We start from the raw sequence: 18,432 nt of genomic DNA on the forward strand, positions 1-18,432 counted from the left end.
CTCATAGTACTCATGAAAGTCTTGGTCAAGAAGAAATGAACCAAGCTGATATCTTAACGCGACCAAGTCGCAAAATATTCAGTATATATATACATATACTTTTCACAATCTTTGAAATCCTCCGACATGTATAATATACATAGAGTTCCAGTTTATAACTGTATAAAAATATCGTTGCAAGGTGATCTCATATATCTAACCTTGTCTCAACGTTTATCTGAAAATCTTTGACATGCACAAGATAATCATTTACTAGATATAAGTTTAAGAGATGAAGTTACAAGATACTCCAATATACTTATATCTTTTCCGAATACTACTTGAACTACCACCGTTCAATGTATAAATAGTTCCTCCCATAGATTAAGCTACAAGACAAAACTTGTATAGAATCAATCTTTAAAATATCATCAAAATAAAATGAAGTTACGAGATACTTCATTTGATGCAAACATCATTTTGAAAACTCGACCCTGCCAACACTCAACAATCACCCAACCGTAGCCTTTCTATCGAAGTGCTCTGGGTAGTGTTGCAGAAATATCCAATTGGATGATGAACTCATTACGGGAGTTTGCCGCGCCACGAAGACCACTTACGATGATCAGTTGTAGTAGTGCAACCCCACCATTTTCTACATGTAGAGGAGAACCTGTCGGATTTACTTGTCAACCGAACACTGGACTCCTAAGGAATGGACCGTCTTAGCGGAACTTCCGGGCCATTTGGGCCAATATAATAAGGCTGGGCCGGCGCTACACGACCACTTACGCCACTCCTAGTTCTGATGAAATCCATGACTCTGAAACGTAAAGCTCGTCCCCCCTTTCCCCAAGTAGAAACTTGTTGATACGGCTCCACCAAGAAGTCGTATCTAGTTGGAAAGGAAAACTCACCAATATTTCCCAGGCGATGCCTGTTAATGGATTAACTTGTTCCAAGAATTTTACTTCCCGAGCGTTGGGTAAGTAATCAAAAACTCTTTTATCAAGATAGCAACCTTGTTGCGAATATGAAAAACACCACAAATCCGGATCCCTCAGGTTTTGAGCGAGTATTTAAATCCCCTTCGAAAGGAGGATCTTAAATATAATTATTAGTTTTTTTTTGGGGATCCACCCTAACCTTTAAAAATCATTTTGAAGACTCGAAAACATTTTTAAGAATGTTTGGAGTAATGCTGATTTAATGAAATAAATCAGTCCTAATTTATTAGAAAATATCTGAATATTATTATTTAAATAATATTCCCATAAAGAATAATCTTTATAAAAATAATTGAAGTAGAAGTTGTAAAACTTATACTTGAAATGAATATTAAATAACCAAAGATATACTTATACGAAAGTAATATCTTTATTTGAATAATCAAAAGTAAGTTTGATTATCGACACCTTATTCTTTAATAAAATAAAGAATATTATTTAGTAAATAATCGGAGTCATAAGTCCTCGAATGAATATTCAAAATAATATTCATTAAATAAAATAAAGTTATCGAATAAACCTTATTCGAATAATAGTTTTGAAACTATTCATATATATATAAATATATATATATATATATATATTATACTCGGGAACATCAACTCTCAGTTTAGAAAATGTTTACCTTTGGGTCCCCTATACTAAAGGTATACGCAACTACTGCTTATCTCTAGCATAGGTATTATCAACTGAATCAACAGATATATGTATCAAGATTACGAAATAGACATGCATATATACCATATCAACATGCTCCAATATATCGCACAATTTGCTAATAACAATCATGCACTTATCACAAGATAATGCATATACACATATTTACATCACAACAACAGTATAACGGGTATAAAACTTGCCTGAGTGCTCCCGGATAGACTTAAGCTTAGAGTGGGTCTGCTAACCTATGAACAACAACATAAGTTGTAATTAGACTCCAGTCGCTTAAGAAACTAGACTTTAACCAATTGAACCCTAACGTTTGCTTATGGTCACTCCTACGCTTAACGAATCACCTAAGTCGTTCGAGTACCCTCGGCTCCACCATTTTTAATAAATTAACCATTAAGAGTACCCTCGGAATCAAACAAACTACATATCAAAATGAAGCTCGTAATATGAACTATCTAATCATGGCAATGGTCAAAACCTAGCAGTGAGTTCACGGGTCATAATGTTAAGAACAAAAACAGTCTAAAGTAAATCGGACATTACGACGGTTATGTTTACGCGATTACCCAAATTTATACCACTCCAAATCAACCCACAATCACAACCCAATCAAAACTCCATCCATACTTCACCATAACAGCCCCAACAACTCAACATTATCAATTTATACTATTCTCAAACATGAATTTAAACTATACTTAAGTTCATTAATCAACAATCCAAGAATTACAACTCCAAAAACTTCACAAAACCAACTAACCTCTACATACACAACAATCAAGCCTCTCATGAATTATAACAACAAAACTAAACCTAATACTCAAGTAAAGTTAGGGTTTGGAGGGGTTATACCTTCCTTGGAGAGTGGAGAATCAAGTAATTAGCTTGGAATCACCCTTAAAAGTCCTTATCCAAGCTTAATCTAAACAAAAACTCAAGAAAAAAATTTTTAGTTCTTGAAAAACACTATTCACCATCTTCTTCCATGATTTTTAGGAAGAGATTGAGAGTGAATTAGAAGCTCAAACTTATAGAATAACTATATCTATTCATAAGGAGTCTTAGATAATTACCTTGCTAATTAACAAGGCTTGGAACTAGGATTTTGAATTTTCTTTCTTTGGAAGAATAAAAAGCCGAGAGCTTTCGATGAAGAATGGTGAAATAACTTTGTGTTTTGGTGAAATGATTTGTTGGTTGGTTGATTTTGATTTGTTTTGTTTTGTTTAATTACCTTTTACCATGGTAAATTTTGTGTGGTTCTAAATCAACCAACAACACACTTGCTTTGGTCATGCTTATGTCACCATGTGATGTCACCCTCCCACCTTTGTCCTCTTCTTATTGGTTTGATGAAATCATCCCCACTAATCTCTTTGATTAGCTTCTAATTACTTGGCTAATGACCGCTGATCTGTTATACGGTTCGCTTAACTTTCGTTTTCGTTTATCGTTTGAGGGATCATACCCGGGATCTTATTACTTGGGTTCCCTTAACCTTTCTCAATACATTATATTCCTTTTATGATCCTCTCTTAAAATCCTTGAATTTAAATCCTTTTTATCCTGTTACCTTATACTCAATTCTTTCGGTATCTGGTGGATTTTCGGGAAAAATCAAAGTGTTCGGATTTGGATTCTGACGATCTTTACATACACTTATATACCACATAGAGTACTAATAATATCTCAGAAGATCAATAAAAGAACCCCTACATAGTGTGGTATGAAAAGTTTTCTTATTCAGCATAATCAGCAAAAAGCACTATTCATAAGGGTTTCAAAAATTTCAAAATTTGGGGTTATTACACTATGGATTGAAGCAAGCACCTAGAGCTTGGTATGACACTTTGTCAAAGTTTCTTTTAGAGAATCACTTCACTAGAGGTACTGTAGAAAAAACTTTATTCTTTAGAAATGTTAATGGATCTAGCATACTTGTTCAAATTTATGTAGATGACATTATTTTTGGCTCTACAGATGAAAAACTTTGCAAAAAGTTTGCCAAATTGATGCAAAGTAGGTATGAAATGAGCATGATGGGAGAACTAACTTACTTTCTTGGTTTGCAAGTTAAGCAAGTTAGTGATGGAATATTCATTAGTCAAACTAAATACGTTTATGATCTTTTAAAGAAGTTTGAACTAATGGATTGCATATCTACAAAAACTCTCATGGCCACTACAACTAAACTTGAATTAAACACTACAGAAAAGTCTGTGGATATTTCAAGTTATAGAGGCATGGTTGTCTCACTTATATACTTAGCAGCTAGTAGGCCAGATATAATGTTTGCTACATGTCTTTGTGCTAGATTTTTGGCTGATCCTATAGAATCTCATTTAATTGCTATTAAGAGGATTTTCAGATATCTCAAAGGCACACCAAAACTTGGCATTTGGTACCCTAGAGATTCTGGTTTTGATCTAACTGGTTATTCAGATGCAGATTATGCAGGTTGTAGAATTGATAGAAAAAGTACAATAGGAACCTGTCAATTTCTAGGAAACAAGCTTGTGTCCTAGTTCAGTAAAAAGCTAAATTTAATTTCTACTTCTACAGCAGAAGCTGAATATATTGTTGCTGGCAGCTGCTGTGCACAGATTTTGTGGATGAAAAACCAATTTCTAGATTATGGTATGTAAGTGGAAAGAATTCCTATTTTCTATGATAACACAAATGCAATTGCCATCACTGAGAATCCAGTACAGTATTCAAGAACAAAGCACATAGACATCAAGTACCACTTCATAAGGGAACATGTAATGAATGGTACGTTGGAACTACATTTTGTTCCAAGTGAAAAACTGCTTGCAGATATATTTACCAAGCCACTAGATGAATCCACCTTTTCAAGGTTGGTAAGTGAGTTAGGTATGCTTAATTATTCTTGAATCTTTTTAGATATTTTGCAAGTTGTAATGTAGCCAGAAATTTAATTAATTTTCAGTCCTGAATGAAGTTTTGGCTAAGTCAAAATTTACATCCCGAAGGATGATCATTATCCATCGAGTTCGATTATCCGTCGAAATACTATTTGTTAATAAAATCAATTATTTTTCTGAAATATTTAATATCTCAACGGATAACTGATTAATCCTCATCCGTCGAATTGTCTCATTCCTAGCCGTTGATTTTCTGAACATTATCCATCGAGTATACTTACAGTTTGTAAGCATAACACGACAGATAAGTGATGGAATTTTTGTTTACAGTTTATTTTTAAACGGCTATTTTGGGCAATTTTTATTGGTAACTTTATTTTACTTTATTATTTTTGATAGTTATTTTTGAGATAGTATAAAAGCAAAATTCTTTTTTATTACTTTTCTTTTATCATTCTCAATTCATCTGCTCTAACTTCTTTCTTTCTCAAAAGCAATTACCCTCTCTCTCTGCAACTTTTAATCTCTAACAATGGCACCAGCCATCAAAATCATGTCTCAAACTGGCTTTATCTATGAGAAGAATAATTTCACGGCTCTAGTGAACAAAGAGATTCAACAGTCTGACGACTACCACAAAATGATGGATTTTGTGCAAGGCTGTAAGCTCAAATATGCCATGCTAGAGTCTCCCACTATCTACTGTGAGGTTGTGGAGGAAATATGGATGACTGCAGTGTACAACTCAACTGACAAGACCATCACTTTCACTATTAAAGGTAAGGAATTCTGTGTTAATAGTGACATTGTTAAGCATGCTTTAAGATTCCTGATAATACTGTCTTTACTCTGCACACATACACTGATATTTTTAACATGTTAAACTCCATGGGTTATGCACTCTCCACCTCTAAATTAAGTGAAATTAGGAGATTGGGTCTTAGGAAAGAATGGAGTTATCTGTGTGATATATTTACTAAAGTATTTTCTGGTAAAATTAGCAACTTTGATTCTGTTAATATCTTCATGCTCAAGATGCTTTACATGCTAGTAACTGATAAATACTTTAATTTTAGTGATCTAGTCTTTTTTGAGTTGGGGTTTAAGTTAGGGGAGCTTAATAAGAGGGGTAAGAATGTTTATTATGTAAGATTTTTCATGATGCTTGCTAACCACCTCTCTGAGGATATTGTGCTTGTGAACCCAACCAACAAGTTAGATTGTTGGGTTCAAGAAAGAAGAATTATTGCAGATCTCAATAGAGCAGATCACCACAAAGAGGTGTCACTCTTCTACTTTCCAGTAATGGAGGCACCTCGGGTAAGTGAGGTAATTTCAATTGTCTCCACTCTTCCAACCTCAACCATTTCTTTGCCTTCTAGTGTAAAAGTGGCATCTGTGTCAATGACCAGACAAATGCCTACCCAAGCTACCAAAACCAAAGTTTCAAAACCAAAGATGAAGAAAGCCCCCTCTAGTGTCTCTCAAAAAATGCCAGTTGTAAAATCCATTAAACATAAAGAGGGGAGTGTGAAGGTGGGAAAGTCAGGTGAGGGACAGGGTGAACATCAAAGAAGCCCTAAGGATAAGGATGGTGAGCATAGTATACCCAAACCAAGCCACACCACAGTTTCCCAACAAACTGTGGTTGTTAATAAGGATAAAAGCTCAATTCTAGTTTCATCCTCCCAAAAGGATGTAACTATTGAAACAAGCTCTCAACCAGGAGCACAGAACAAAAGGGGTAGGGACACAAGTTCACCACAAATCTACACAAGAAAAAAGAAATCTAAAACCCTTGGGGATGCACAGGGTACACACACAGTGCAAACAGGAGCTAAAGACCCAGTCACTGCACCATCTCAAAGTCAAATTGATGTGGCTCCAACAAATATGGAGTCACAACCAAAATCTGTACAAATTGAAACACCTCAAACACCAAATTCTCCCACATAATCTTTGGATGTTGACATGATTCAAACATCATAACCATATTCTCCATCTTTAACTCTGTTGGTGAAGCCAAAAATCCATGCAAGTGAGCATCATCTTCTAGATGATTTGTTGGCTCACTTGCCATTTCTTTCTGAGACTGTTGAGACATCTGTGCCAAAATTTTCATCAATCTACATAGAGTCCACAATAGTCTCCACTTCAAACTCATTCGTTTCTACTCACTCGATGAATATTATTCATCCGTCGAGTAGTGATTGTATCCCGACGGATGTGCCTAACAGCAGTCATCCGTCAGATAGTCAAATTACTACCCCGATGAATATTTCTCATCCGTCGGGTGTCTGTGCACAACTCCAAAGTTCAACTATAGTTACAAGTGCAGATGACTTAGTAATTGTGCAATCACTATTAGGATTGAGGGAAGGTAGTGACATGAGTGAGAGTCTGGGTTGCTCCCAGGATAAAGGAGAGGAAAAGAGTGATTCAATGCAGTCCATTTCTTCAGGACTGACAAAAGTGAGTGTGAGAGTCCCACCTTTGATGGTGAAGGTAAGGGTGTGAGGGTGGGGAGCCAAGGTGAGACCTTGATGCAAGAAAAGAGAGATAATGATAGAAATGCAGGTACGGGAGACATAAGGGTGGATGTCATTGTAAGTGAGTCAATGAATGTCCAGGATGCAGACAGGGGGGACTATCTCAGCAAACTCAAGCTGTTATATATTTTACCTCCTTAGATGCTGAGACATTTACTCATCCTGTTCCAGCATATCAACTTCTAGCTGGATAGGGCAATGACAATGCAGAAAGGATGCTAAACTTGGTGCACATTACACAGTCCATGCAAAGAGCAAAGGATGCCATCACAGCTCTGCCTTCAACAACTGGTGATGTTGATTATGAGACTGGTGGTTCAGAAGAATTCTTTGGAGGTGAGGGTGGAGATAGTGAAGAAGAGCCATTGGACATAGGGGGAGAAGTAGGCCCTAGTTCAAGATCAGGCATGCCATCTTGGGCATTTTCAAAGCAGTGTGATGAACACTATTTCAAGACAACACTCATCCAACTTATCAGCCAAACACAGTCTGCACTTCAATCATCCACAAATGCTAGCACCAAGAAGCTTCTACAAGCACATCTTGCATCTCTCCAACTACAGCAAATATCAGGCTACCAACAAATTCAAAATGTATCCCTCATCAAACATGAAGTTGATCAACTTAAGAAAGAAATGTCTGACAAGTTGGAAGCTAGACTTCCAGAGACAACAACGATAGACATCAAAAGACAGCTCAGGAAAAACTCTGATCTTGCAACCAAGGTGGATTCCTTGGATAAAATAATGGTTGTTATGGAAGCTTCTCTAACAGCAATCCATCTTCACCAAGCTCAACAAACAGACTTGCTTCAGAAACTGGTGGCTGCACAAACCTCCTCCTCTACTCAGCTTGATGATAACAAAAAGGGGGAGAAAGAGAGTTCTGGGAGTGAGGGGGAACAAAAGGTGCTTAACATTCAAGTGAGTAAAGCAATTACGCCAACAATTGCTTTCACAAAGCCACCAACCAAAGATATCAATGATCTGATAAATGAAGCAGTAGCCACTTTGAGAGCAGCTGAGAAGAAGCAGCTTAGTCCAATAAACTGGGAGAAAATTGATGAGGATATTCAAAAGAAGTTTGGTCTAGCAAAGAAGCTAGAAAAATCAGTCATTCATCATTCTCAAGTCAAGCAAATTTCTGTGAATAATATGAGCATGAACTATCTGGAAAAAGGCCAGACATCCTGTATCAAATCTCCAAAGGCAGATCTAATCATGAAGCCAAAGGTGAACTACCCAAAATCTTCACTAAAGAACCCTTTGGACACAGTGTATAAGACACCAAAGCCTAATGAGAAGAAACTGTTATCAAGATCTATTGCATTATACAAGGATCCAACTGATTCAGTATTGAAAAGGAGAATTGCCAGAGTTTCCAGAAATGGTAAGGAAATTTGTGTGGTGGCTGGACACCCTCAATTTGCTAAAGCAAAAAGGGAAGAAAAGGCAAGATTGAAGCAAAAAAAGAAGCAAGTTGCTCTAGATGCTAAAAATCTCAAACAAAAGAAGGAGCAAGCTGCTATCTTGGCCAAGTTGCAAGCTGTGAAAACCACATAACAAATTCCTGAACAATCATCTGAAACCACTGGATCTAAGGATATGAAAATGCAAGAAGAATCATAGCAGACAAAAAGGTTTAGATACAAACTTCATGCCAAGAGAAAAGTGGACTTTGATGTAAAGGAATTGGAAGATTAGTTTCCCAAAAAGTTTACATCTACAACAACTCAAACATCCATGCCCTCTGTCGCATATGAAGAATTCAAGATAGATCCATCCAAGAATTTCCATGGTGAACCTATCATTCCAAAGGATGAGCCAATAGACTGAGATAGTCTACCAATTCCTGAACTCAATCTAGCTCATTTTATGAAGCCAAAGAAGACAAAGACCAGAGCAGTCAAGAAAGTGAAGCCCTCAACTCTCAGATCCAAGTCCCTAACCAAAGCTCATACCAAGATCAACAAGGGAGATATCATGTACATCTATGACATCAAGGAATTCTCTGATCTAAACCTCTATCTAGATGAACTGGAAGAAGTTAGAGGGATTGATGCTTACAGGAATCTACCTGAAAGGTTAGTATTCAAGTACAAGGGAGGAAAAGAGATATCATGGCCACTCCACAGGATTCTTAAAGAGAGCCAATCTGTACTGATAAAAGTTTATTCATCCTTGAAAAAGAACTTTGGATTCAATATGACAGCTAGAAGATTAGTTCTAAAGAAGATTGAAGAACTGAGGAGTATTAGAGCCAAAGATGCACTCCCAAAGACTTTAACTATTTCTTACACAGGGATTAGAGTGCATCTAAGGCCCTACTGGCTGATGGAATTCATGGATGATAAGGGAGTTAGAAGATTCTTCAGATTAGAAGACCAGTTGAGCATCTCTAGCAATGAGACTCTTCTGGAAATGCAAGGAATGCTAGATCTCTCAGAATCTGATGAACTTGAATTCCACAGACAGCTCCAAAATCAAATAAAGGAAAACAACAGGAGGCTTGGGAAGAAATGCAGACAATCAAGGAAATAGATTAATTTGTTCAGACTAGAGGAGCACCTTGAAAATGATTGTGAGCAAATCTTTGTACACTTTGTCTTGTCAATTTTTCAGTAAATTATACAGCACTTTTTAGTTTTATCTACTACCTTTCAAATCTGTATTTTTAGGGTGTTTTGTTATCATCAAGTTTCGCTTAATTTATGGCTACAATTCTAGTAGACATAAATTGGGGGAGATTGTTGGGAATATGTTGTGAACTTGATGATTACATTAACAAAACACCTTAGTAGATTTAACTTAGTGAAAAATATAGCACTCGACGGATGATCAAATATAGTCCCGATGGATGACTCAATATAGTCCCGACGGATGATGATTTGACATCCATCGAGTGAGTAGCTTATGTAATAATAAGTATTGTAACACATTTCTGTGAACAACTTTGTATAGATCCTGTAGTAGCATATGAGTCATGTTGACTATTATTAGATATGCAGAATAGGTTGATTAATTGTATATATAAGATATCTTGTAATTCTGCATAAGTGAAATGAAGTCAAGTGCCAAATAGCTACCCGACGGATGATCAACAAAGCTACCCGATGGATAATCAACAAGGCAACCCGACGGATGACAAGCATGTACCCAACGGATGATCAATTCAAACATCTGTTGACAGTGACAACACAGTCACATGCGCTGGGCGTTTACAAAAGGAATGTGGGAGCCTGCTTAACAGGAAATGAAGAACAAAGAAGCATTACCATTTTCATGCAAGCTAAGAAGATTTTCAAAGATGCTGGAATAGAGTAGTGAAGCAGCATGGAGTTTGACTTGATAGTTTTTGTTTAATTATCCTATCTTATTACCATGTAAACTTGGTGATATATAAACCAAGTGTAGCTAGTGAAACAAATAACTAAAAAAACACTTTTAGAAGAGAAATAGAAAAGGCTGTAACTGTTAAGAATTTCTCTGTAGTTTGTTTGTTCACTTGTAAAGCAGCTATGAGACAATTTGTTCTTCACAAAGTTCTTCAATCGATATATATATATATATATATATATATATATATATATATATATATATATATATATATATATCTTGTGGATACTTTCAAATCCACCAGAAAGTTTTAAAAGCTTGTGTTTTTATTACTTTGTGTTTTTGATTTACTTAATTTGTTTTTCCGCACCTTGCAAATCAAAACACTTATATATATATAGTTTGACTTAGAACCTTTTACAGTTCAAGAAAAAGAAAAGTTTATTAGAATTACATTCAACCCCCCTTCTGTAATTCTTGCTACATTATTAGGGACTAACAGTTTTATTCGCTCAACTACTTCAAATAAATAAAGATGTTTATAAATTATTTAAAGATTGTGTCCAGAAGTTTCTTTTGATATCGATACCTGGAAATCAGTTATATTACTTGTTGGGCATTTTGGCTCACTCTTGCTTTGTGAATTCTTATTCTTTCAGCTTCGAATGAGGATTAAAGTGAATAGCTTTTAATAGACAGCAAAATTGGAGAAATCCCAGTTGAGAGAAGTTGGACATATTAGAGGGAATATGATGAGGAAGTTGGTGAAGAGGTACTAAAATTGTATTTAGTTGATATAAATTTTAGAAGGTTAGATTCCGATTTCATACCATAACCTGTAAACGATCCGGAATTGAGGGGTTACCTATATTGGTTTTAATATACAGGTTTATATTGTTTAAAGTTTTTTGGTGACACCCAATCCTGACCCTGGATTTGGGGATGTTACACATGTCATGCTAGAAATAGGGTATAAGCTAGGAGACATTCAGAAAAGACCTAAAAATGTGTATTTTTCTAGATTTTTAATGATGATAGCTAACCATGTTTCTGAGGATCTTGTGATTGAGAACCCAAATAACAAGTTTGCTTGTTGGTCTCAAGAAAAGATATTTCTTGCAGATCTAAATAGGAATAACCTAAATAGTGAGGTTCCCCTTAACTATCTTCCAATTATTGAGGCACCTCAGGTAAGTGAGGTAAATGTTTCTCTTCTCTTCTCTTCCTACCCTTCAGTTTCTTTGACTTCAATTATGGCTATGGCATCTATGACAGTGACAAAACAGGTGACTACCCAAGCCACTAAACAAAAATCTACCAAATCAAAGTCTAAGAAACCAACCTCTAGTGTCTCTCAAAAGACACCAGTTATAAAAACTACCACAATCCTTAAGGGGAATGTACAGGGTATTAAGCATGGTGAGGGAAGGGGTGAAAATCAAAGAAGCCCCAAGGATAAGGTGTATGAGGAAAGTGTCACCCAAAGCAGCCACACTATAGTCTCCGAAACGACTATAGTTGTTCAAAAGGAAATAACCTCATTTCTAGCTACATCTTCCGAAAAAAGTACTGAAAGGAATATGTCCTTAGTCCAATCATGAATTAGGATTTAGGAATAACTTTTATGTAATCTGTTTTGATTTCATTGATATTAATAAAAGGCTTGTTTTGTTTTTATTATGGGCTCTATCTATTTAAGTGTTTAAGTAAGATATACCATAATTTAGAGTAAAGGTTTTTATGGATTATGATAAGATCATAATAGTGAGACCTAAAAAGATGATAACTCTAAACTTAAATAGTTCCTGGTCGTAGGATTACTAACTGGTAATTAATAATCCACAAAGATCGGTACATACTATGTTTGCTTCATTATGAAGGATGTCTGTTCTCATAGACATTTGTGTGGTGACACTATAGCTAGTATGTAGGTGCTTATTATGGAATAAGTTCACTGAACATGACTCGCACAGCTGAACAACTGATGGAGTTCACTCACGTGTCAGCAGTTGTTCACCTAGTGATAGTTGTACAAGTATCCTTAGACTTGAGGTCGTCATAGCCATCTTGTGTACACTGAACTATGCTTTGGTTTAGTTCTTAGTCTCCAGGAACAATTATTAGGGCTCTTCTGGGTATATGAATTTGTACACGAAGATAGTGTATTATCAATAAAGGATCTACCCCTTCCAGTGAAGGAAGCGAATTTTCAAGGCTGATCCACTTATGCTAGTTCAGGAATCTCTGGCCAGAGTGAATGAAATTAGAAAGGAGTTTCTAATTTGCATAGAACTAAGCATAGGTAATGGTAAGCAAGTGATTGAATTAGATAGGCTTGACACGAGATCCATGCCTTGTATTTAATCGGGACATTGTAGGGTATAAGGAGTTTATTGTACGGTAACTATTCACTGAATAGGTTCTTGGTATTCTAAGTAGTGAATTCATATTATCCGGATAGTCGCGATATGCTGAGAAGTATCCCTCACGATGTAGAATAAATGTGATTAATTAATTAATCATATTTAATAAATTAGAGAATTTATATAAATAATGATAAAATAGTTTTATTATTATTTATTTCTACTACCGACTTAATATTGAACCTACAGGGTCACACCATAAAAAGAGAATGATTTAATGGTGGAGGAAATAATTAATAATGGCTAATAATTATTTATTTATGAAATAAATAATTAATTGGCAAATTTAATAATTGATTAAATGAGAATTAATTGATTATAAATTAATTAAGAAAAGTTCTTAATATTATTAATTAAGGATTTAATTTTTGGAAATTAAATCAAGAGAGAGAATTATTTCTAAAGTGTTTAGAAAAAGGATTAATAATTAAAAGGTGTTTTAATTATTAATGAGAATAATAAATGGGATAATAATAATATTATTTATGGGAAAATTTCAGCTGAAAATTTTGCCTATAAATACACTATTATAGACCCTATTTTATTCTAACCCACATCAAACACAAAAACCCAAAAAGTTTGGAAAACCCAATTCTCTCCACCTCCTTCCTCCTCCTTAACATCGTTTTCTTGGTGGATACCGGTGGAGTGCTTCACACTTGAGGAGCAACTGCTAAGGATCTCTGATCGTTGTCTCCGAATTATTTTAAAGGTTAGATTCGATCCCACGAATTTTTATTCATGATCTGTATGCTTTTATTTGGATTTTATATGTGTAAAAGTGTTTTGCCATGCCCCGCTGCGTTTAAAATCCAACAATGGTATCAGAGCATAGGTTGTATACATATAGATCTGTGGTAAAAATTTCAGAATTTTATGTGCTTGTATAAATTAATTATGATTTTTACAAGTTATATCATGGATTAATTTTGTCTGATGAGAAATCGTTTCTCAGAATAATTTTGAATGTTGATCTGGGTTCTACAAGTGTTGTAGATCGTCTGGGTATTTTTTTCATAATTTTATGATGTATAGATTTTTTATTATGAATTTTTGAAGTTCTTTCAATTAAAATTCGTTATTAAATAGGTAAATATATGTATATATAGTATATATATATATGTTTGTATATATCTGTACTGTTATCTGTGTTGTATGCTGTTGTTGCACGGAGAAAGAGGAGAACAGGCGGTGGCACGGGTATCGAGAAAAGACGGCTGATGCAGAAAAAAAAAATAGGGGTGTCACGCATTCTGGGAATGCGTTACACACCTGTGACGCATTCACGGAATGCGTTACACCCTTAAATGGCTTAAAAGGTGTGTAACGCATCACCGGAATGCGTTACAGGGATTGTAACGCGTTCCTGTAATGCGTTACAGCCCGTCTGTTGATTTTAAATTTGATTTTCTAGGAGTTTCGTAACTCCGTTTTAGGCGTGCAATATACCGTTGGATTCGTTTTTTCGAGACGGATCTAATGGAGTGATCAATTTTAGTTTATATAAAAGTTTTGAACTGTTTATATTTCCATGAAGTGTTTTAAAGTTATTTTTAACTGTTTTAACTTCTTTTAAATGCTTCATGTGATACATAGAGATGTATAATACTTAGACTAATGTGCTAGATGATATAACATGCCTACCTTGATGTTTATTCATGTTTATATATGTGATATATGCTTAGTTTATCATGCGATGATAGATTTAGGTGAACTTAAATGAACATAAGGCGTTTGTTAGACAACCTAGTATAGTGAAATTGTTTCATAACCTTAATAATAATATTATGAATAAAATCATGAGATTCTTGTGTTTATGAAACACGTAATTGAATATGAATTTTTGATATGAGAGAAAGGATGATTCTGTCAACAACAAATTTCTATCTGTAAGAAAGGGTTATTAAGTGACGCCTCTTGACAATGCTCCACCCGATCTGGGAATCATCTGATTATTGATTATTGATTTGAAATATTTAATTTAAAAGGAAGAATTTCTTTATAATATGATTATGATTGTAACGTAATATAATCCCTCTAAAATTAAATAATATCAAGTAGTAATTGGCCAATGACACAACGGGCTTGTGTCGGTCATAGCCTTCCAACATGATAGAAATTAGTTCTTATTTTTGAATCATTGTCATTTCGTGCCACAGCCGAGGGCTTTGATTTCGAAATAAGAAATACTTGTCTATTACATAGAGATGTGTACATTGAATAAGAATCTAAAGGTCGTTACGTGCCACAGCCGTGGGCCTTTGGGGACTGATTCAATTGTACGGAATGTTGGGTTAGACTTGACTTAGAATATTGAGTTTGTCGTGCCACAGCCGTGACTCAATTATTCAAGAGGCTAAAGTTTGATTAGGGAATAACATAAGATGTAATTGACAAGAGTTGTCTGCCTATTGAACATTACATGGTGTTTCGTGCCACAGCCGAGGTTGTGTAATGGAATGTAGGATCCCTATTCCCACTAGCATTATGAATGCTTAATTTTTCACGTAGGGGGTTGAATAAATTAGGAAAACTAGTGGGAGCCACTTATGAATAAAGACCCGATTCATATAGTATTTTAAAATTAAATCGAATATTTGCCAAGTGTTGTTATGTGTTTATCATTTACAGATTTACAATATACATTATGTCTTCTGCACTATCACTCAGGAGCATACTGGATGCTCACAAATTGACTGGTCCTAATTATGTTGACTGGCTTCGAAACTTGAGAATTGTTCTCAGGATTGAGAGGCTGGAATACGTGATTGACTCACCTAAGCCTACTGAACATGCTAGTGATGCACATAATGATGAATATGTTGTGTATCGTAAGTGGATAGATGATGCAAATGTTGCTCAATGCATCATGCTAGCTTCCATAAACATTGAGCTACAGAAGCAACATGAGCATATGGATGCTCACACTATCCTCATGCATCTACAAGAGTTGTATGATGTGGCGGGGAGGACAGCTCGATATGAGATATCGAAGGAGTTGTTCGGTTGTAGGATGTCTGAGGGATCATCTGTGAATGACCATGTACTTAAGATGATCAATTTGATTGAACGTCTTGGACAACTTGGTTTTGCCATGGATGGGGAGCTGAGCCAAGACCTGGTCTTGCAATCGCTTTCGAGTTCGTTCTCGCAGTTTGTTGTGAACTTTCACATGAATAAGTTGGATGTCAGCTTGCCTGAACTCCACAACATGTTGAAGACTGCGGAATCAAATTTCCCCCCTTAGAAGAGTTATGTTCTTCTAATTGGTGAAGGTTCCAATCCTAAGAAAAGGAAGAGGAACTCTTCCAAGAAGAAGAAAGTAGGTGAGAAAACCCCGGTTCCACCAAAAGCTGAAGACCCCAAGAGCAAAGTTGTTTGCTTTCACTGTAACAAGGTGGGGCACTGGAAGAGGAACTACAGGGTTTACCTTGCAGAATTGAAGAAGAAGAAGGGTAGTGAGACTACCGCTTCTGATTCAGGTATGTTCATGATAGAAGTGAATATGTTATTAAGCCAAATTTCTACTTGGGTATTAGATACCGCCTATGGTTCTGACATCTGCAATTTGTTGCAGGGACCAAGGAGAAGTAGGACTCTTGAGGAAGAGGAGGTGATTCTACTGATGGGAAATGGAGCAAGAGTTGCTGCTGAAGATGTAGAATCATTTCATTTACATATGCCTACGGGCAAGACTATTGTTTTAAATAATTGTTATTTTGTTCCCTTGATTGTGAGGAATATTATTCCATGTTAGACTTGGCTGGATTTTCATTTATTATTGAGAATAATGAATGTTCTATTCTTAGAAATAATAGTCTTTATGGACGTGGTGCTTTAAATAATGGTCTGTATTTATGTGACATAATTTACTTCAGATTGAACAAACTAATAAAAGAAAAGGGATGATGAAAATCTCACTTTATAGTGGCATTGCAGTCTCCATTTAGTAGACATGGAGAGAGGACTGCAAATTTGCTAGGAATGGTACACACAGATGTATGTGGACCAATGTCTACGCAAGCCATGGGTGGATTTTCATACTTCATTACTTTCATAGATGATAGATCTGGATTTGGATATGTGTTTGATGAAACACAAGTCTGAGGCCTTTGAAAAGTTCAAAGAATATAAGTATGAAGTGGAGAAACAAACCAAACATAGTATTATAATTCTTCGATTAGATCGAGGTGGTGAATACTTTAATGGAGTGTTTCTAGATTATCTCAAAGTAAATGGTATAGTCTCCCAGTGGACTCCTCCAGATTGGTATCTGAAAGGAGAAATCAAACTTTGTTAGACATAGTTCGGTCCATGATGAGCTATGCAAATCTTCCAGTATTCCTATGGGGTTATGCATTGGAAACCTCAGCATATTTACTGAATAAGGTGTCTTCCAAATCTGTTCCTTAAACTCCGTATGAGATATAGAAAGAAAGGAAACCGAGTCTTAAACACGTTAAGATTTGGGGATGTCCAGCTTATGTCAAGTAAGTTGACCCAGATAAGCTGGAATATCGATCCGTAAAATGTAGTTTTGTGGGATATCCTAAAGAGACTTTAGGGTATTACATTTACACCGATCATCGGGTGTTTGTCTCCAGACATGCTACCTTCTTGGAAAAGGAGTTTATCCTTGAAGGAAACAGTGGGAGCAAAATTGAACTTGATGAAATTCAAGAAGCACAAACTACTACAGATCAAGTGGAAACACCTATTCTGACTGAACAACCTTTTGTGGAACAACCCATTCATAGATCAGGGAGAGTGTCTCGCCAACCTGAGAGGTAATATGGCCTTGTCATTGAGAATGACAATGAGTTATCGATCATTGATGATGACGACCCTGTAACCTATAATGAGGCTATGAGTAGTGTTGACTCAGAGAAATGGCATAGTGCCATAAAATCCGGAATGGAATCTATGTATACGGTATACAAAAGATAGATTATAGCAGATGGCCAGGTGGAGACCTTTAAGGCCAGGCTTTTGGAAAAAGGATTCAAACAAAGGCAATGGATTGACTTTGATGAAACTTTTTACCTATAGCCCTGTTAAAATCAGTTCAGATTTTGCTTACGATTGCTGCTTACTACGACTATGAGATCTGGCATATAGCCAGATGGTTTTCTTTCCAAGGGAAATGAAAGCCTAGTGTGTAAGCTATTACGAACCATATGTGGTTTAAAGCAAGCTTATCGAAAGATGGAACATTCGTTTTGATGAGACAATCAAAGAGTTTGATTTTATCAAAAACGTAGATGAACCATGCGTCTACAAAAGGGTTAGTGGGAGCGCGGTAACATTTCGTATATTGTATTGAATTAGAGTTGACATACATAACAACATAGCAGACCCACTCATAAAGCTACTTTATGAAAGTCACTTTGATCGTCATAAAGACAAGATGGGTATTAGATACCAGAGTGATTGGCTTTAGTACAAGTGGGAGATTGAAAGGAATATGTCCTAAGTCCAATCATGAATTAGGATTTAGGAATAACTTTTATGTAATCTGTTTTGATTTCATTGATATTAATAAAAGACTTGTTTTGTTTTTATTACGGGCTCTATCTATTTAA

This window comes from Apium graveolens, chromosome 1 (assembly GCF_009905375.1).
Source record: "Apium graveolens cultivar Ventura chromosome 1, ASM990537v1, whole genome shotgun sequence".
NCBI lineage: Eukaryota > Viridiplantae > Streptophyta > Magnoliopsida > Apiales > Apiaceae > Apium > Apium graveolens.